Source organism: Sorex araneus, chromosome 9 (assembly GCF_027595985.1).
Source record: "Sorex araneus isolate mSorAra2 chromosome 9, mSorAra2.pri, whole genome shotgun sequence".
NCBI classification, from domain to species: domain Eukaryota; kingdom Metazoa; phylum Chordata; class Mammalia; order Eulipotyphla; family Soricidae; genus Sorex; species Sorex araneus.
Genome location: NC_073310.1, coordinates 51199165 through 51220307, shown reverse-complemented (window position 1 = coordinate 51220307; position 21143 = coordinate 51199165). Strand labels below are relative to the sequence as shown.

Here is a 21143-nt window from a genome sequence, read left to right as displayed (position 1 = left end):
CTACACTAGCACTCCATAGAGACAAATTGAGATGTTACTGGCGCCTGTTCAAACAAATCGATAAACAATGGGATGACAGTGATACAGTGAATTGATTAAGAAAATCTTAATAAAAAAGTAAGCCAAGAGTTTTTCATTTACTGTCAACATTTTCAATATTTCATCTTGCTAATTTATTGCAATGCAAGGTTGAATCATGATAGAAAAATCACAAGCTCACGAACAAGAAAAAGTATCTAAGTCATCCTGTGACTAAGTCAAGCTACAATAATAGTATTTTATTTAATAGCTCAAAGTATATTCCCACATAATACCTCACCTTCTAACGTGGCTACCTACTTTTATATGCCCACCAGCAATGTATGAAAGTTCCAATTTCTCCATATCTTTACTAACACTTACAATAACCTGTCTTTGATTATAGTGAACTAGTGGGTATGAAGTGCTCTAAGTTGGGGAAAAAATGTTGAATATTTTTTCATGTACTTTAAGCTGTTTGCAAGACTTCTTTAGAGAAATGTCTATTCCGATTCTTTGCCCATTTTAAAACTGGGTTTGTCCTAGTTATTGTAGAGTTGTAAAAGTGCTTTACAAATTCCAGACATAGTCCACTGTCTGATTTGCAGGTATTTTGTTTCTCATTCTATTCTTCTCATCTAATTTCAGTGAAGTTATTTGCACTAAATAGGTTCTGTAATGTTAAGTCCATTTTACAAATAGAACTGTTGTGTCACATGATCAAACAGACTTGCCAAGTGATAGATGCCAAAAAAAACCTTAGGGCTATGCATCTGTTTTTATTATTTTTAAAATCCCATATATTGATAGCAACTCTGTAACAGCATACCCAGGAAAGTTCCTCCTTCAATCCTAATGGCTATTCAACATCGAGAACCAGATGACTATTTTCACAGTTATATCCAGGTTTGGTCATTCACTTGAAAATTAACTTTTAAGTATTACAAGGCAGACACTATGCTATTCAAGATATTCTGTGACCCTCTGCTATTCAAGATCTTCAAGAAGGATCAGTGAACTCCACCAAGACCTTACCATTATGTTACCGATTGGCAGTGTTATGCAAAATCCATAAACCTAAATCGATTTCATAATGGCAAACAGTCCAAAGAAAGAAATTTCAAGGTCTACTGAGATAATACAGCAGGTAAATGTAATATTTGCCTTACACACAGCCAACCCAGTTTTGATCTCCAACTCCCCTTATAGTTATTCCTCAAGCCCCATCAGGTGTAATCCCTGAGCTTAGAAACAGGAAAAAACCCGAGCACTTCTGGTTGTGCCCACCTCACGCACACACACACACACACACACACACACACACACACACACAATTATCTTTGAAATTAAAGATCCACCCTCAACTCAGAGCAAACAGTACAAATTTTAATACCCTATTTTTTAAAAATCCTTTATTTAGAAATACACCCTATAGGGGTTTTTTGTTTCATTTTATTGAATCATTATAAGATACACAGATACAAGGCTGTTCATGATTATGTTTCCAAAGTATCAAACTTATTTTATGACCTATGTGATCCTGTTTTGACTGTTGGCCTTAATAATCACCACTTGATTCCCATAAATCCTTTTTATAATGTGGTAATGTGCATTGCAGTGACATTTGTCAAAATGAAGCTCAACTAAAGGAAAAAAATATCCATGTTTTTATCCTTAACCAGAAAAGGCTAAAAGTTCAGAGTTGATATTATATTGTGATCAGTTTCTATGTACCACTGAAGAGAAAATGCATAAATTCATTAAACATAGAAACTGTACCAATCCAATAATTACCAATCACAAAATTATAATGGTAGTTCTAACTCTACCATTCAGACTAGAGCAATAGCACAGCGGGTAGGGCGTTTTGCCTTGCACATGGCCAACCCGGGTTTGATTGGGGCTCTCCACCCCTCTCAGAGAGCCCGGCAAGCTACCGAGAGTTTCCCACCCACACGGCAGAACCTGGCAAGCTACCCGTGGCATATTCGATATGCCAAAAACAGTAACAAGTCTCACAATGGAGACGCTACTGGTGCCCGCTTGAGCAAATCGATGAACAACGGGACGAGAGTGCTACAGTGTAGTTCTAACTCTATGAATATATACAGAGCAGAGGAAGCAAATAATTCCCAAAGGAGTGAAAGCACAGCTTAAGTGATCCCTAAAACCTTCAAATTTCTTGGTCTTGTGGTTTTCTTTCCTTAAATAGTTCACAAAAATCTTACACTCCAAACACTTCTATTTTCTATTATATTTTGAAAGTACAATATTCTAATTGAGTCAATTAAAAAAAAAGAACAGTAAGGAGAGAAAAACTCTTGACATGCAATTAGCACTACATTAATTTTTACTGCGCAAATTTAGTAAATTAATAGCCAACAAAAGAAACACTATAGTAGCTATCCCATGCCTATCTTAGGGTTATGGGTGTCACTTTGTAACTGGTGCATCTGCTTGCTGCCTTTTGCTTGGCTCGATGCCCATGAAGATGGCACAGGCTACACTGGAAGAACAGAACAAGGGGGAATCCCAGGAACAGCCTGCTGACAAAAGCATCGTAGCGCAATGCTGGGCTTTCCAAGCTGTGCCCTGAGAGGGTAGGGGCTTTCTGGAGGTACTTCTGGATGGACTCAGAGGGTGAGGAACAGCCAGACGTGGGCAGAGCACTACAGTCCCAACTCTCATTTCCTTGGTTTTCACCTGGCTTACATCCTGGGCTTCCATGTAAATCAGAATGCCAAAAAAAAAAAAAAAAGTTCTGAAATACCCACATCAAGAGGAAGTCTTGGCCAGGCAGATAACAATGTGCATCAGATCTGAAAGACAAGGTAAGGACAAAATGGGAGAATGAATAATGAAGCGGGTGAGGAGCACAGTCAAAAACAGGAAAGGGTGCGGTATAAGGCAAGGGTCGGGGTCAGGCCTCCATCCACAGGAAAAGAATGCCTATTGTGGAGTGGGTGTGTCTGCTTAAAGGAGCAGCCATGAGATCCTTCACCCGAAGCACTAAACCTCCCAAACCTGAAACTCCAATATGCCAAGTTGTGGGCCACCATCTCTCAATTCCTTTCCTTCCACTGCCCATCCTTCTCTGAGTAACTGCCAGCAGAGATGTTCCGAAAAGTAAGGTAGTCATCCTTTCAGTCACACATTCCAATGGTTTGCCCAGAACTTGAGTGAAATCCTAAGTCCTCACTAACAGCTTCCGCACCCCGCCACTCATGCATTATTCATCTCCTTAGAGATGTTCCCCCAACGCTGGATACTCCTCAAATAAGCTCCCAGGCCAGGTTCTGCCATGGGGCTTCCTCACCCTGGGGTGCACTTCCCAGAGCAGTGCCCTGTGCGGTCCTGACTACATACAACTCTGCTCAGAGGCCACCTCTTGCAAGAGCCTCTCCCCCATCACAACACCTATATCACTCGGCCTCCTTTACCTTCTTCATTTTCCAACATTTTCTTACCAAAAGAAAGTGTATGAGTACCGACCCAGGTTCAATTCCCAGCATCCCATATGGTCCCCTGAGCACCGCCAGGGGTAATTCCTGAGTGCAGAGCCAGGAGTAACTTCTGAGCATCGCCGGGTGTGACCCAAAAAGCAAAAAAAAAAAAAAAAAGTGTATGTTGGGGGGAGGGGAGAGAGGGAAGAGGATTGGTGTCTACCCCGCTACAAGTAGTAGGGAAGGACTTTGTATTTGACCACTATTCTGAGCTAAGCGGCCATACTTCCTAGGTTAGTGTCTGAATGATATTCAATATTTATTAAACAATTCAAGGAATAAATCATACTTATCATAAATATATTTAAGTGCTCAGTTTTTCTTCCTATTCCTCTGTTTGTTTCTTTTTTTCAGAATCCTCAACCATGACCCAAGTTTTATTTCCTGTCCTAGGACTTGATTATAACCTAGGATTTGATTGTCCAGCTTTGTTTGCTCTCTTGTCCACTAAACTTTTAATTTCCGAATGCTGGTTTGTCCCTCCCTTAAATTTGGAATAATTGCTATATTTAACACAGCTTTGCAGGCTGTGGACTCTGTATCTCAGTAGGCTCCTGCTCATAGATAGCCCTCAATAATTTTTGGGCTCCAAATCAGCTCGCTCGCTCTCTCACATATCACAGAATCAATTCAAATTTCCATCACTTCTTAATGTTGCTGTCCTGTTTGCCCTATTTCTTCTTCGAAGCCAAGTACCTTGAAAGACCATCTAAATCCACTACTTTTAAGGCTCTCCCACCCCCAATTCAGAGGACAACCCACTACAATCTAGATTTTACCTGCAAACACAAAACTGCTCTCTCCAAAATACAAATGACTGGATGGCACACTCATACAGAATTACTAGACCCATCAACTTAACACGGACATTCTTTTTTTTTTTTTGCTTTTTTTTTGGGGGGGGTCACACCCAGCAACACACAGGGGTTACTCCTGGCTCATGCAGTCAGGAATTACTCCTGGCAGTGCTCGGGGGACCATATGGGATGCTGGGAATCAAACCCGGGTCGGCCTCATGCAAGGCAAGTGCCCTACCTGCTGTGCTATTGCTCCAGCCCCAACACAGACATTCTTAACCTAAAAATGTTTGCCTCCTGATTTCAGTGGCATTATTCTTTCTTGTTTTTTTGACATTTCTGGAGCCCTCTTTGCAGTTCGCCTTGCTGTTGACTATGGAATCTGAACAAAGTCTCTGTGTGTGGTAGAGCAGCAAAAAGCAAGGACTGGTTCTGTCTCGGTCAGCTCATGCAGCCAGAGCAAAGCCCAGAGACTGAGTTCAAGAATGGAAATATACTTTCTCACAGTTCTGAAGGCAGAAAGTCTGGGAGTGGGGTGCCCACATGGCTGACCTCTGGTGAGAGTCCTCTTTCCTAGGCCGCACATTGCTGCTGTGTCACTGTCCTCATGTGTAAAAGGAGGAGCTCTAGTGCCTCTTGCCCTTACAAGGTCACCTGTTCTGTCAGATCAAGGACCCATCCATATGACTCCATTTAATCTTATCACTTCTTAAAAATCTGGCCAGGGACACAGAGTCAGTAAAAGAGAGAAGGCGCTCAAGCCTGGTTGGATGCCAGCACTACAAAAGGCCCCTGAGCACTGGTGGGAGTGACCCTTGAACACAGAACCAGGTGGACGCCCTTAGCACTGCTGGAGTGCGTGCACGCACACACCACACACACACACACACACACACACACACACACACACACCTCATGTACAGTTCAGTTATAGGAGGGCTAAAGCTTCAATATTTTAGTCTGGGGTAAGATAAAATTCTGTCCAAGGAAATAGGAAGTATGGTTTAAAAAAAAAAGGGTTATAAAAGTGTTTGCATATGCAAACTCTATAGCAACAAAGAAAGCTGATATATAAAAAAACCAGGACACAAATGTTTCACATGTGTGTTTATATAAAACACATAAAATAAGGAATGGGTCATGATCATAATAGAAGTTACAATTAAATAAAAGTTTCTCTCTGAATTTGTCTTCAGAAAGGTTCGTCATTGTGAAAGGTTTTGACAATGTAAAAAACAAATTTTCATAGAAGTATGAATGGGAGAGGGGCTGGAGCGATAGCACAGCGGGTAGGGCGTTTGCCTTGCACACGGCCGACCCGGGTTCGATTCCCAGCATCCCATATGGTCCCCTGAGCACTGCCAGGAGTAATTCCTGAGTGCAGAGCCAGGAGTAACCCCTGAGCATTGCCAGGTGTGACCCAAATAGCAAAAAAAAAAAAAAAAAGTATGAATGGGAGAAAACCTCCAATTTAAAAGAAAAGTTGTTTTTCTCTCATGAAACGAGCCAGGGAGCTGAGAAATGGTCCTGGAGAGGTGGGAAGGTTCCGGGGAGAGAGCGGCCTCCTCCTTGGTTGCACCAGTTCCGGTCCTTGCAGCACTTCTCTCATCTGTATGATGGAAGCTGGTCCACCATTTCATTCAAGGGGTGGGGGGGGGGGGGGGTTCGGTGGGGATTAGGGGGATACAATATAAGAGACAAGCAGATTTTAAAATCAAATATGGTTTTGAAATTGCATACAACCCATCCTATCTGCTAACAGAAACTTTCATCTATGGCCTCATCTGCTACAAGGGGACGAAGAATACAATTTCTACACTGGGGTCATGTCATAAACATCACAAGTGAGAATGCACCTTTCTTCCCACTCTGAAACAGTCACCTGGAAGGGACAGCCATTACTGGAGTTGGCTCCACGTCCAAGATCTCTGGGTGACATACTGTTCAATAGTTGTGATGTGACCCCGGTCCAGCCTAATCCATTCTCCTACAAATGAACAGGCAATGATGCTCATTAACAGATGCTGAGGCTCTCCACCACCATCGCCCCCAATATGCCATGGAATGCAAAAAAATGATGGATATAAGTAAGCCTTTCTTCCTGAAAAAAATAACAAATGCATATTCTTACCAGTGATGAAACTGGAAGTAACAAAGAATAGGAAAAAACAGGAATAACAAAGAATTCCTGCTATAATAGAGAAGGAAGTCCCTTGTTAAACTCAGGTTCAATTCTTTGGGAGGAAATTCCTTATCCACTTGTCTGCTGAAAACTGGTTTATATCTAGAAGACCTTATTTATTTATTTATTTATTTATTTATTTATTTATTTATTTATTTTGGTGCTTTGGGCAACACTCAATGGTTCTAGGGTAGGATACTCCTGGCACAATGCCCAGAGTCACTCCCAGCCATGCTCAGAGACCATGAGGTACTGGGGATCAAAACCAGGGCTCCAGCATGTAAGAGTGAGAACTCTAGCCCTCTGAGATATCCGAGTTCCTCGAGAACTTTCCCCCTTTGTCCTTTCAGATCATATATCTATAGTAGAGCACAGGGATAATCGACTATTTCTAATTGGTGCATATTTGGGATTGATTTAGGTGTGAAACAAAATCCAAACTACCACAGGCCTTTCAAAGATGCCAAACTTGTGGCAGCTTCAGCAACACCCTCCTCTAAAAAAATCTGCAGGTCTAGTCTGCCTTCTTGTACCACTAAAAAAAAAAAAAATTGCCAGGATTAGTCAGGTGACAGATATTAAGCTTGTTGACTCTCCGTTTTCAGTTGCTGGCTTCTGTGGCCGATCCATCCCTCTCTCGCTGGGTTGAAGGTTGGTGACCTTGAGGTCATCAGATTTGCAACAAGGGGATCATGTCAACATAGCCCACTCTCCTCCAGGCAGGCCAGCTAATTTGAGGAGGTCTTTCTGGAATGATTTCAGGCTCGGTCTTTTGATCTGTTTTATCGAATGAAACATAAAGACAAAGGACACATGCCACTGCCAATCAGCTGGCTGGGCCATCTCTCTTCCCTCCATCACAAGAATAGCAAACTCTCCAGAAAGCTTGGCGAGAATAGGCCTCTCTCTGGACAATACTACGGCTATGCCACGGGTAAGAAATCAACCAGTGTTCTAGAGCACTCTTTCTCAACTTTTTAATGACTTGCAGCCCACATCTCACCTTGTTTCTTTCCTGTGTCCCCATTACCACCACCACCACTAATCCTACCAGGTGACTTCAAGTTTCATACCACGCCCCCTGTTTACATAATTTTCACCTCTGGCTCCCCTGGAATACGCAGGGTGTCACCAAGCCCCATCTGAGAAATGCCAGTCTAGAGAATGAGACTTTGTATTTGTAACAGGAGCTGTACCTGGCTTAACAAACGGTCCAAGGGGGGGAATGTCTTCCACTATCTGCCCAAGAAAATACAATGGAAAATGTCCTGAGAATGGACCTAACTTCTTGCTGTCTGGACTGCAAAAACCATTTTGTTTCAGTCCTGAAATAATGATAGTTTATCCTTTCAGTCAGAATCCAGGTGACAGGTAAAGAGAATCTCTTTTAACCAAATTGTGCTCCCTTCCACTGTAACTGTAAATCTCGTAATCATTCTCTTTCTTGACACTATCTTGCAGTTCCTTGCTAAGGCAGCATGAGAGTTCATTTCTTTTTTTCTTTATTTTTTTGCTTTTTGAGTCACACCCGGCGATGCACAGGGGTTACTCCTGCCTCTGTACTCAGGAATTACTCCTGGCAGTGCTCAGGGGACCATATGGGATGCTGAGATTTGAACCCGGGTCGGCCACATGCAAGGCAAATGCCCTACCGGCTGTGCTATCGCTCCAGCCCCAAAAGAGCTCATTTCTGTAGTCTCTGATAGACGTCTTACCACTTCCCTAGAAGCACACACTCAGAAGACACTGACTACTTTTGAACTTAACAAGAAATGACAGTTTTACCAGCTCTTTTTGCAGAGTAGAGTCACCAGTTTTCTAGCCAATACCCTGATTCTGAACATTTGTATAAGGTAACATCACATTTCAGGTACTGATTTTGGTACTATGACAGGAATGAGGCAAACAACTGTAATAAAATTAATGTCAACTACAGTGTGTTTGGACTGGAGCAATAGCACAGCGAGTGGGGCATTTGCCTTGCATGCAACCAACCCGGGTTCGATTCCTCCGTCCCTCTCGAAGAGCCTGGCAAGCTACCTAGAGTATCCCGCCCGCACCGCAGAGCCTGGCAAGCTACCTGGGGCATATTCCATATGCCAAAAACAGTAACAAGTCTCACAATGGAGACATTACTGGTGCCTGCTCGAGCAAATCGATGAACAATGGGACAACAGTGCTACAGTGTTTTTGTTTTGTTTTGTGTGTGTGTGTGTGTGTGTGTGGTGGTGGTGGTGGTGTGGAGGGGGATATACTAAAGGGATCACACCTGGCAATGCATTCAGGGATTGCTCCTGGCAATGCTCATGGAAACAGGTGAAATGCTGGGGATCAAACCCTGGTTGGCCATGCTTCAAGGCAAACACCCTACCCACTGTACTATCTCCTTGGACCCAAACTACAGTGGCTGAAACAAGGAAGAACTGTGTTCTCTTCCTTGAACAATACAGATATAGGCAGGTATCTCGGGAAAGTGGGCAATAGCAGAGGTTCTGGTCCACAAGGCCATCCAGGGATTTCGGTATATGAAAGATAACTCTGCTAGCATTCTCACAGGACTTAAGTCTAGATTAAGCACTGACCTATTCTAGTTGGTACTATTTTCCAGTCTGCAGAAGAAGATGTATATGTGGAGAAATTAAGAGGATAAATACATTACCTTCCAGAAGAAATGCCCATATTATTTTTATCACCTCTAACTGACCAAACTAATCACTGAATCGTACCTATAAGCAGAAGTTGTTGGAAAATGCAGTCTCTAAATGGGCAGCTGTGTACCAAGCTACAGTGGAAGAACTAGATACTATAGCGAAAAAATCAGCCGTCTCTGTGATACCTCAACCAACCTATTACACACACTGTACTCAAAGACTGTGGCACCTTCGATTCCAGAACTCCTGGCTTATTTTACTTAGCATAAAACTCATCCTCTGCATAAGTCCCCAAGCAACCTGTTCCCCTCATTCTCACTTAACTCATAATACTGTCCTCCATAACGTAAATAAGAAATGGATTAAAAATTGAATATGAAAGGAAAAATTATGAAACTAGGCCAGAAAAGGTAGGATGTATTTGTGACCAGGGTGATAAAAATTCAAAGTATAAGCATCAGAATTTTGATCTTATCAAAATTAAAGACTCATTATTCAACTAAGGAAAGCAAAACCAACATCAACAGACAGGACTAAGAATTAAAGAAGACTTAAAGAATATGTAAAATGCAACATCAGAAACAAAAAAGTTTAGTGTTACCCAAGAACCTTAAAAAAATAACACCAGAAAGATAGGAAATGAAATTGAGAAAAGTTTGAGACAGAAACAGACAATGCATATAAGGAAAAAGTGCAACTGCCAGGGGCTGGGGAGACAGTACAGCAGGCAAGGCTATGTTTCATTTTGGCACCCCACCTGCTCTTGCGAACCCTACAAACGTTATCCCCGAGCACAGAGCCAGGAACAAGCCCTGAGTACCACCAGGTGAGGCCCCCAAACAAGAAATTTTTTAAAAGTGAAACTGTCAGAAAAAAAATACAAAATACAAGGTCAAAAGAGATAGTACGGAGATTAAGGTATCTGTCTCGCACACCCCGGTTCGATCCCCGGCACTGTTTATGGGCCCCCTGACACTGCAGAGTCACTAAGGAGCCAGCAGAGTTAGAAGGAAAACCTAAGCACAGACAAACGGGGCCCAAAACAAAATACAGAATGCCGACACAAACTACACATCTGACAAAGGGCTAATATCCAACATGCATAAGGAACTCACAAAACACAACAGAAGTCCACTTTAAAAAAAAAAAAAGGTAGAAAAGGTAAACAGACATTTCTCCAAAGAAGACATATAGACAAAAACACATTAAAAAAAAAAAAAGCTCTTTTTCAGAGAAGTGTAAATCAAAACCACAATGACAAAGCATCTCACACAATGGAATGGCCTTTTATCAAAATAGACCAGAAATAAAAAAAAAAAAATAGACCAGAAATAAAAAGCGTTGGTGGGGACATGGACAAAAAGGATCCCTCACTGTTGGCAGGAATGTACTTTGGTTCAGGTTCTATTAAAAACAGTATAGTGAATTCTTCAAAAATTAATTTAAAAATAGAACTACCATCTGATCCAGCAATTCTACTATGTATCTATCCAAAGAACACAAAAACACTAATAAAAAATATGTGCACACCTATATTCACTGCAGACTTATATTTGCCAAGACCTAAAACAAACCAAGCACCCGACAACAGGTGCATAAATAACTGTATGGCTTATATATACTATGGAATACTACTCAGCTATCAGGAAAGATGAAATCTTTGGCTATAGCTGGAAGGTGAAATGCTAACCAAAATAAGCCAGAAGAAAGACAAATACCAGAAGACCTCATTCATATGTGTCATGTAAGGAAACAAAATAAGGGAGGAGATAACAGTAAATAAAAACAAACCTTAGACTCTGACAATAAAACTGAGATTAGCAGGAGGGGAGGGGAAATGTTAAGGCATGCTCATGGGAGAGCCTGGCAAGCTCCTTGTGGTGTATTCATATGCCAAAACCAGTAACAATGATGGGTCTCATTCTCCTGACCCTGAAAGAGCCTCCTATGTGGCATTGTTGGGAAGACAAGTTAAAAGAGGCTTCTAAAAATCTCAGGGCTAGAGAGAATGGAGACGTTACTGAGTCCTGAGTACAGAGCCAGGAGTAACCCCTAAACATTGCTGGGTGTGACCCAAAAAAACAAAAAAAGAATAAAGAAACAAGAGTAACTATCCCAGATCGTCAGAATTTGGAAATAAGAGTCAGCTTTAAAAAGGTTGTTTTTTTTTTTTTAAAAAAAAAGCATTTTCAAAAATGCTTTAACATAAAAATGCTTTAAAAACCTGAATCACAAGCATAGAACTACCCCCGAATAATAACTATCTGGAAGGTTATGATGAAAAAAAGACATATGTTAAAGGAAGGAAATAGGGACTGCACATAAGCAAAACTATATCTATCCTTCCTTAAAATGCACTTATTTCAAATATAAATATAACATAAATCATATTTTAAATAAAATTCCTATACAAAAATGAAAGCAAACCACAAAGGCATTTTGCCTTCCCTAACTTCCCTAACCAAAGATGAAGAAGTCCCTGAGTTTAACATCTCCATAGAAAAATAATTTTAAATCTAAAACTTTGTGAGATCATTTTATAAAAATACATCTGTCACAGTTGTATTAGTCATAATAAATCACTATTTTATTCTGAGGAATAAAAATTCAAAACAAAATAAAAATAATGTATATTAATGGTATTATGATATAATATTTGTGGCAAAATGATTCAGACACTGAGATGATTCAGCTTCCATATATAAAAATGTATGAGCTATCATTGAATCTACATTCTTTATTCTTGATAAGAGTAATTACTAGTTAACTTTAGATAAGTAATCTCTCCTAGTAGTATCTTGAATAACAGCAAAACAACAAATGTAAGATCTACAATTCAAAATTCATCAAACTAATTTGGCAGGCATATAATACAACACACTTCTAGGAGAGAGAAAAACAGACATAAAAGTAATACAGCTTTCACCATAATGTTTAAAACATAGAAGCATTTCCACAAATAAAATAATAATCCTTGAAGTAGTCTGAATCCCAAATATCACAAAAACCTGACACTGGCAGACAGAAAACAAGTGATATTCATGATCCTCAATTTATTTTCTGTTTCAGAAGATAAAAAGATAAGCAACTACAAAGCATTATGACATCAGCATAATTGCTAACATAAATGTCTGACATTCGTGTATGTGTTCTCCAACTTATTATTCTTTGGCTTTTTTCCCAAAATAAAAATAAGGTTACTGCTATTAAATACGGCTTAGCCACATTCAAATACGCCCTAGTCAATTGGTCTTTAAACTTCACTCAACATTTTCCCTTAAGTACACAGCTAAGAAAGTAGCCAGTCACCATGCAAGCGGCTTCAGTTTCCTGGCTCCAAGGACAGAAGCTCCAGGCTTAAGGTCAACCAATCCTTAAATTGTTTCTCTTTTAAAAATCAACGAATACTAAAACCCCAAGCTTCCTCTAAACTCTAAGCATATTTCTGTACATTTGGAAGACTGTTCTGCAAGCATGCATCTCCCTGGCTCAGCAAATATAAAATTGTTCTTCTTGCTTGGGTAGTGAGCTCTGCTCTCAATAATAAAATAAGCATATAGTCATTTGGATACTTGCTTTTTTTTTTTTCAGGGAGATAGAAAAACTTCTTTGTTGTAAGAGTTACTTTATGGAAAGTTGGAAACTGTTTCCTTCTAACTGTAATCCTTCTTACCCAGTACACAATTGCATTAGCAAAAGTATCTTTTTCCTTATGCTCAATCCCTAACCTAGAACTCATACTATCAATGGTCTAAAGTCAGTCAATTGATATATTCTATGAAACACTGAAATTTTCAACTACTAGCACGTACATCAAGAAGAGTATTATCAAATAATCATCAAATAAAATGACAACTGACTAAATATTTAAGAAGATATTCCTTTATCTAATGGAAATGACAGTGCAGATTCATTTTGTAAGATCTAAAAACCTAAATTCTAAATCCTACCTTCAGAATTGATCTCTTGCATAATTTGACAATCTCTTCTTTAGACTTTCAAATCAAGAAAATAACTATCCCCATATCATACTACCTAATTTTTTTTTAAAAAAGATGTACTTAGGTAGAATAAACTCTGTAGAGATTTCAGAAAGGAAAATGAAAACTCACTATTATTTTGTTCTTTCAGTGAAGTGAATCTGAAGCTTATGTAAATATAGAGAGAAAAGATAAATAGTCCCAACGTGGATATAAATTTAGCAAAAAAAATAAATAAATAAGAGAGATTCCAGTTAGAAGAAAACAAAATGAATGGATGTCCTATTGCAAATATCAATTCTTCTATCAGATTAATGAAGTGAATTGTACCAGGTGGATTGCCTCACCCAAGTACACTCCAATACAGCTGAGAGTCATCTCTCTCTTTTTTTTCCGAGAGCCATCTCTTTGAAGTGCTTTTGAACATAGTGTTCCCAAAATAAAAATCCTAAATAGCAAGTAATGCTAACCTACCATTTATTAAAAGTCAAATCAAATCAAATCAGAGTGGGATTACAATGAATCATCAACTAATTCAAGGGACAACTAGGATTCGGCTAGGTGTTGAAGGCAACCTGTATCACTCAGACATACAGATTATTTTGAACTTTAGGATCTTAAGAAACGTGAAGGACACTGACTCTTCCTTCTTTACCTCCTGAAAGCATGAGAGAAACTTGCAAATGAAAGTCACCTTTCCTGTGGCCCGAGGGAGAAATTCTATGATCAGAGACTAAACATATTTGGGACTGAGAGCCTGTATAGATATTGTTAAACTAACCCTTATTTTCTTCACCATTTACTCCCAGCAAAATCCCCTTGTTTTATGTTTCTTCACAAATTTCCTGTTTCATTGTCCAAGGTGTAACAGCTTCCAATTCCAGCCACTTCAGGACTCCATTCTCTTGCACATTCTTCCTCTGCTAATTCATCTTGTTAATTTAATGTTTAGGTTCAGCTAGAGGGCAGAGGGCAGAGGAGAACTTTTCCTCCCCTACAGGGTGAAGAGCCCTATTTAAACTGAACACAGATTTTGCAAATTTATCTAGAAATTATTCAATTTTGTTTGTTAGAGATTACCTGGCATTGTAGGACAGTGGAAACTGGAATGCTTCTATGGAAATAATCAAAATCTGATCATGAGTTGGTGATTTTGACTAAGTGACTTAATATCTACATATAAAATAGGAATAAAATCCCTATTTTACAGGACTTCCTAGAATATTGACAATAGCTGGCTGGTAACTTTAAATGTCTTAAGCATCAAAAACTGCATAAAAAACTTGCTTTTATCATTAACTTACTGTATTACATATGGTAAATCATTTGATTTAAATATTTACTCATTTTCCAAACTGAGAAGATAACACATGCTCTAGATATTTCATAAAGTGTGACAATCAAATATAAAAATAATGTGGGGGGCTATAAAATATATAAACAATCATGTGCCTGTGAGAGTTCATTCACTATGTACAAAAAAAATAGGGATTACATAATGTCCAAATTAATTTTACTAAGAAAAAAATTTCATAGCTAAAAACAAACCAAATTGACAGTAGACACATTGGCAACCAAAAAATTAAACTATTTGCTAGAAGAAACACTTTCCATGCAAGATCCAAATTAGTTCAGTTCTTCCATGAACTTCAAAACAGTTAAATACAATCTTCTATTCAGGTATTTGTCACTTGCAACTACCATCTCAGTTTTCTAAAGCATTTTTTTTTTGGTTTGTTTTTTGTTTGGGGGCCACACCGTGAAGTGCTCAGGGTTTCACCTGGCTCTGTGCTCAGGAGTTACTCCTAGCTGTGTTTGGTGCACCATATGGGATGTCTGGGATTAAACCAGGGTTGTCCACATGTAAGGCAAACACCTTTCCTGTTGTACCATCTCTCTGGCCCTCTGAAGCATTTTGTTTTTAAGAAGTTATATATTGCAGGTTTTATCAACATCAGCAATACTGACATTCTGAACAGGATGATTTTTTTGTTGAGGTTACTTACGCATTGTCAGTTACTTAGAAACATCACTGATTCTATCTAATAGTTTCCAGATGCAATGCCCTCACACACACTTGTCAGAACCAAGAATGTTTCCAGACATAGTCAAGTGTCTATCAGTTAGGCTGGGGGCAAAAGGGGTACAAAATTGCCCTCCAGATAAGAGTCATTGAGCTACATTCGTAGCATTATAGTCTAGTATTATGACTGGCAATTTAGAATGCAACAAAATAAAAGAAAGTTTCCTGTAGAATAATAACTATGGAAGTGAGTTATGGTTCAACTACCCCTTCCATCAGCTATCTTCTTGGGTGTTCTTTGGGGATGACAACTTGGTTAACCTGTCACTAAAGCTTAGTGACAACTTGGTTTCCACTCATACCTACTAGTAGTCATTAAGGTTTATGTGAAAGTAAAAAAATCATTCCTCAAGATTTTAATTTCAAAGAAACTAAATAAGAAATTTATTTAATGTATTATATTTAAATTGTCTAAGTATATTCAAACATTAACAACATTAAGTAAAAGCATACAAAGTAGCATTGTTACAATATTGCAAATACATATGACCCTATATACACATAAGATAACATACAAAAAATAAATGAAAGTCTAAGAAGTAGAATATTAAGAATTACATTTAATGCCTAGCATATGCCCTCAGTGCATTAGACATCGTTTTCTACAATAAATAATTTCCATGAATTTATACTGATATGCTTAAAATAAAGTAGCATTTTAAAGTTTGATTATATAGGCACAATTTTTTTAATTTTGATTTGATGAGTTATCTAGATTGTGAACTATAGTGATAGTATTAGGAAGAGTGGCTTCTGAAGGTTTCAAATAAGATTTATCACCATTCCTATCCCACTGACCATAATGTATGGTTCCCACTAAGAATGATTATGGACTTGATCATTCAGGTCATTTAATAACCAAATATATATATGTATGTATGTGGGTATGTATACACACACATACATAGATATTCTTATAAGGTGTAAGATAAAAATGAAAGTTACCATAAAATCTACCATTGTGCAATTTTATATAATTTCTTAATGGTCCTCCAAATGGTTCAAACCTTCATGCTAAGTAGTAATAAAATTATGATAAATGTGGTGAGTTATAATACATTCTAAAAAAGCACTACAGGGGATGGAGCGATAGCACAGCGGGTAGGGCGTTTGCCTTGCACGAGGCCGACCCGGGTTCGATTCCCAGCATCCCATATGGTCCCCTGAGCACTGCCAGGGATAATTCCTGAGTGCAGAGCCAGGAGTAACCCCTGTGCATGGCCGGATATGACCCAAAAAGAAAAAAAAAAAGCACTACAAACCTATTTTTTGCATCCATTGTCTCACATCTCTGTTCTAAAATGTTCCACTATGATTTTATTTCTGACATATATCACCAGACCCCTTTCTATTGAAAAAAAAAAACACACATTTATCTCAATATTAAAGATACAATCTGCAGCAAAACTCAAATTTATTCCAATATGTGGAACTTTGGCATAAAACACTTAAACTAGTGGAATCCTGCCTAAATACTTCACACAGCCCCTCCATCACCCTCTATTATGCAAGCTGCAACATTTCAAGCCAACTCCCTTATTTCACTAGTGAGCCCTGTCAACACTGAGGTAATAGAACTGGAAAAACTCATCACTCCACACAGATATTCAAACAGGAGAAATTATTTCATTTGGTAAAAATATATATATACCATTGCCAAATAAAACTAACAAAAATATAGTCAAGTATGCAAGATTTTGAGTAATTCTTTTGTTGAAAAGAACTATTGGGGAGTCTCAAGTTCATCCTGCAATTGTTTTGGCATGCTTTTGCTCCTTCGACCCTTTCATACCCCATGCCTTAAATATATGGGGCAGAAAGGACTACCAGAGAAGGCCAGAATGAACTAATCAGCATCATTTATGCATTTTTGTCAACTCTCATTTTATTCCCACATGCTCTTCCTCATACTTCACTCCTCTGAGGAGAAAGCTATGTTTAATTCATCCCTGAACTCCCCTGAAGCATCACATATAAAATCATCCCTATATGACTACATGACAGGCCCCGAATTTGGAACCAGAGACTGAGAAGTGAAAGAGTTCTGAGATACAGAACTCACCCTCATAAAACCTCATAGAACAGGGCTACTGGCTACAGGAAACAAATCAAGTGATAAAAGCATCGTAATCAAGCCCACTGTGTTCTCTTTCCAGGTGTCAGCCAATACTCAGATACAAAACAAAGCAATTTTCTCTTCAAAAATATAAATGTTCATCTTGATCCTTGACTATTCTCTTTAATTCCATAATTATACGTCCAACAGCCTATTCAACATGTTGACTCAGAGGTAGCAACCAGGATTGATTGCTTGGACTGCTTAGGTTTGACTTTCAGTTCCTATTTACTCACAGTTGAGTGACTTTACCCATCACTTTTTTTTTTTTTTTTTTTTTTTGCTTTTTGGGTCATACCTGGCAGATGCACAGGGGTCACTCCTGGCTCTGAACTCAGAAATTACCCCTGGCGGTGCTCAGGGGACCATATGGGATGCTGGGAATCAAACCCAGGTTGGCCGAGTGCAAGGCCAACCCAATGCCCTACCCACTGTGCTACCACTCCAGCCCCATACTCCAGTCACTTTTAACCTTGCACTAATTCCATTTGTAAAATGAGAACTATAATGGTTCTCCCACATACAACCATTATGATTAGATGAATGCATGTAAAAGCCCTTAAATTCTTGTAAACATACAATCTACCCTTACATGGGGCAATCACTAGTACTATGTGTAAGTAGCATCTGAAATTTGTCCAAAACAGACCATCTGATTATCTTCCCAAATCCATTTTTCAGGTCTCAGCATTCTCCCAACTGTTCCATTCGAACCAAAGTCTATCATTCTCCTTTCTTCACCCTTCACATCAGCAAGTTCAGACTAACAACTCAATCTTCATAAGCACATCACAAAGTTGACCACTTGCACCATCTCTACAACTACTTCCCCAAGCCTGAGACTCTGCCATTTGTCAGGGAAAAGTCTTCATCTCCCGATTTTCAATACTCCCACTCAATGAACCTATAGTTCATGCTCCACTGAATGAAACTGAAAACTGGTGGCTATTCCACTGATGTGACCTTTTAATGGTTTTCCACCATAAAGCGCAACTTTACTACATTACAACCTACAGGGGACCCTGAAAGTCTTCCCAGCCCTCCAACTCCTGCCACCACTTTTATTCCCCCTGTATTCTAAACACTTTTCTCCCTTGCTAGACCCCGACTACCTCAAGTTTATTTCAGTTTCAAAGTACCGTCCTGAGCACTGAGCAGAAGCAGAGTATGGACTCAGAAGTAAGACTCCCCAAATAAAACTACTCTCTATCACTGTTTTTTTTTTTATATTTTATACTGCTGGATATTAAGTCCAGGCCTTCACACATGAGAGTTCAAATCGTGATTGGATGAACCTCTGAGCCACATCCCCAGCTCTTCCTATCCACATTTTAACAGTGCAGCCACTGTAAGTTCTGAACCTTCCCATATCTATAGAAATGGAAATGTAAATACTTATTTCCTAAGGTTGTTATAAAATTTTATCAGTTAGAAGACTGCCTCACCTATGGAAAGCTCTCCCTAAGTGTTTATTACTATCCCTGCCTGAAATGTACCTGAGGCTTTTCCTCTCACCTTAATCCATTTGTCCCTCTGAATATGTTCCTTTGCAATATCCTCCTTTCCTGGCACATTATCAAAAATAACTCTCCCGGGGTCAATTTTCTTTACTGAAAAATGAGCTCCGCTCAGTAGGAAACTGTTACCAAGTTTACTGTTCCATTTCTAGTTCTATCTGGAATGTGATTTCTGTATGTGCACATCACTTAGCCAGGCTAGAGGAACTATGTGGATTCTTAATAACAATATCATACTCAACAGCCTTTCAGTTTCACACCTATGATCTCATTTGAGCCTTGAAAAAGCAACAACAGCGACATGACCATCTCTTAATTTAGAGAGGAAAAGTTAATTTCCAAGTTTGGGTAACTTGTCTTTGGAAAACAAAACTAGCAACGGGTGAAAACAAAAATTAGAAACGCTGCTTTCTGATTCTAAGAATGGTTGAGTGAAGCAATCTTCCAAGGGATTTATAGAAACGAGCTGTGAGCTCTTGCCATCTCCTGAATAAGGAAGTTTGCATAATAGTCTTCCCTGCAGAACGCCCAATCAAACTGTGTCCTTGAATTTGAGGAGTATAAAATGCATCCAATAATGCAATGAACTTTGGCAAGAAAAAAGAAAAATCCAAGCAGATCAGATGATGGCCTACTCCCAGCCCACCCAGGAACAGTCCCTAAGACTCATTCTATCAGTTCAGTCTAATGCACTAGTTCCAGTAGCTTAATCGGGTGGGGGATGGGGAGTCCGAAACTGACTGATGACTGGGTGATTTGTGATCATGGCATTTGGTCATTTCTGGACCCCTGTCTCACTAAGTTCAGTGTCAAGAGTCCCACAGGCTCGGGTGGTGTCCTTCATCAGAGGGGGAGTGTGGGGTAGAAGGTGGAGAAGGTGCAACACAGCAAAACTGTGAAAGAGATGCCTAAATCCTAACGACCTTGGTCCAGTGGCCAGTGACCACCACGTTCTCTGAATACACTCCACCCTTTCTCCTAACAGGAGTCCTCTCACGTGCTCCCCCACTATTCCTGGTCCTGCAGGGAAAGGATGGGGGGGGGATGCAGGAGAAGGGGCAAAGGCTGCTTTCCACGCCCATTCCACACAGAAAGAGGATCATCTTTCACCACTTGTTCTCGGAGATCTGATCACTGGAGGGATCCCAAAGAAAGGTTGGCTATGGAGTCTGTAAAAGACGCCCCCCTCCCAACACCACCATCACCTGTCAAACTCCAGGGCTGGGGGACTGGGGGGTAAGGGGGTGCCTCCGAGTCATCACGAGATTAAAAAAAGGAGAGAGAGAGCCGCTCCCACTTGGATCTGCCCTTTCCACCGCTTCACACCCAGGCTCCTGGAGCCCCCGGGATATCCCAGGCATAAAGGTCCGGCCCCGCTCCACCGGGCGCGGCCTGGCCTCCTGGCACCTCGGATCCCTTCCGCTCCGGCGGGCACCCCCGCAGCGGGCGGGCACCTGTCCCTGCAGCCACCCTCGGCGGCTCCCCTCATCGCCCAAGGATCAAACGCCCCCACGGCACCACCGACACCGGGACTGCGAGCGGCCAGCAGCCGGCTGAGCCCCGCAGGCCCTGGGAGCGGCAGGAATCCTCGGAAACTTACAGTTTTCCTACAGCGTGCGCGTCACGGCGAGGTGACGTCACGGGACCCGGCGTTCGGGGAGGTCAAGCCGCGGGGCCCCAGGCTCCCGGGCCCCGGCTCCGCCTCCAGCGCGAGGGGCGGGGACGGCCACGCCCCCTTCACTCGGCGGCCACGCCCCGCCGCGGGGTCCGGCGCGCAGGCGCAGGGGCGCGGCCGGGCCGCGCCGCCTCCGCCGTGGGCTTTGCAACCCGACGCCAGTGGCGTGGCCACGCCGCGTGGAGAGCGCTGGGCCGGGCGGAGGGCAGGGGAGGGAGTCGCCAGGCGCGGGCTCAGTGGGACGCGCCACACCAACCGTGGCCAGGGGATCAAGTAGGGCTCCAGGATTGTCAAGTAGTGTGTCCTTCCCTCACGTGTTCGCTAAAAGTTCTCCACGTGTGGAAAGAGCCATCTGCGCCCTATCAGGTGTCTGCGGGGCTGCAGCCTGCAGACGTCAGCAGTCCCAGGGGCCCTCGCTTGGGCCCTGCGCCGCTCCCCGCCCCCAGCTCCCGCGCGCGTGGCCAGACCCGCCCGGGCTCGGCCCGCCCTCGAACCCGCCCTTCCGCCTCCTACTCCAGGGTCCCGGGGACGCCCACCGGCCCCGCCCTCCGGGCGTTTCCCTGGGCCTTGCCTTTGAGATCCCAGCCTCTCTGCTTCCTACTGGATTTCCCGTGTGGGGCT

At 41.1% G+C, this 21143-nt stretch overlaps 1 protein-coding gene across 2 annotated transcripts in view; it reads right to left on the bottom strand.

The window, feature by feature from the left end:
* The window catches only part of ZNF438 (zinc finger protein 438), a 179471-nt gene extending 158905 nt beyond the window's left edge, over positions 1 to 20566 (bottom strand). For both annotated transcript variants that reach the window (XM_055147461.1, XM_055147465.1), the window contains exon 1: positions 20448 to 20566. The gene's annotated coding sequence lies outside the window, so the exon portion shown is untranslated. The remainder of the gene's footprint in view (positions 1 to 20447) is intronic.
* Positions 20567 to 21143: the final 577 nt, after the last annotated feature.